This window comes from Pongo abelii, chromosome 6 (assembly GCF_028885655.2).
Source record: "Pongo abelii isolate AG06213 chromosome 6, NHGRI_mPonAbe1-v2.0_pri, whole genome shotgun sequence".
Lineage (NCBI taxonomy): Eukaryota > Metazoa > Chordata > Mammalia > Primates > Hominidae > Pongo > Pongo abelii.
Window position 1 is genome coordinate 68,291,337 of NC_071991.2, and position 923 is coordinate 68,292,259.

The 923-nt window shown below is 34.8% G+C and overlaps 1 pseudogene; it reads right to left on the bottom strand.

Annotated features, from left to right (window-relative positions):
• Positions 1–319: 319 nt before the first annotated feature.
• LOC100437278 (U6 snRNA-associated Sm-like protein LSm5) lies at positions 320–701 on the bottom strand (annotated as a pseudogene).
• Between the last annotated feature and the right edge of the window lie 222 nt (positions 702–923).

The following is a 923-nucleotide window of genomic DNA, read 5'->3' on the forward strand; positions in this document are numbered from 1 at the left end:
TCCACCATAAGTCGAGGAACATCTCAAATCTGGAAAACAGATTTTCCAGAAATAAAGAGTTGATCATAATGAAAATCAATAACCAGCTAGATGATAAGAAGAAACACTTCTAGAAACTGAACACAGCCTTGGGTGTTTATAATTAAACACATTGATTGAGTCTTAGGCAAAATTAAGAAGTAGCAATTTATATTTTATAATATCTTGATGAAATTTTTTAACCAAAACACTTCTATTTTAGTCTTCAAAGAAACTCTTTTCTTTTTTTTCCAAGATAATCATGATTAACGTACAAAAATGGGTATACATCTTCAAAACATTTCCCTTAATAGGAAACTTAGCTTTATAGGATCTAAACACTAAAAGGCGAAAAAAAATCTATTTTCTTTTCATTACAAAACAAAACAGAATCCAGCATAAGTCAAGGAAACACATTCATTCCTCAGGTCCTCCTCCTCCATGAACCAACATTATTATTTCCATTTAGCAAAATCTGATCTAATTTAGTATTCTTTCTTCTGGTGGGATTTCAAACTCAGTGATATCTTGCAGTACCATATTGACAAAGTTATCAAATCCTAGAAGAGTATCAACAATTTCCTTATCACTCTTCATCACAATGAGAATTTTTGATTCTTAGATTTGTCTACAAGCTCTAGCAGTAGCAGCTGTAAGGAGCTGGTACTAGTGTTAGCCACCATAACCGTGATGGAAATGGCCTTGATTAACATTTTTATTATTTTTTTTTTTTTGAGACAGAGTCTTGCTCTGTTGCCCAGGTTGGAGTGCAGTGGTGCCATCTTGGTTCACTGCAACCTCCGTCTCCCAGGTTCTAACGATTCTCCTGCCTCAGCCTCCTATCTGGGATTACAGGTGTGCAACACCATGCCCAGCTAATTTTTGTATTTTTAATAGAGACTGGG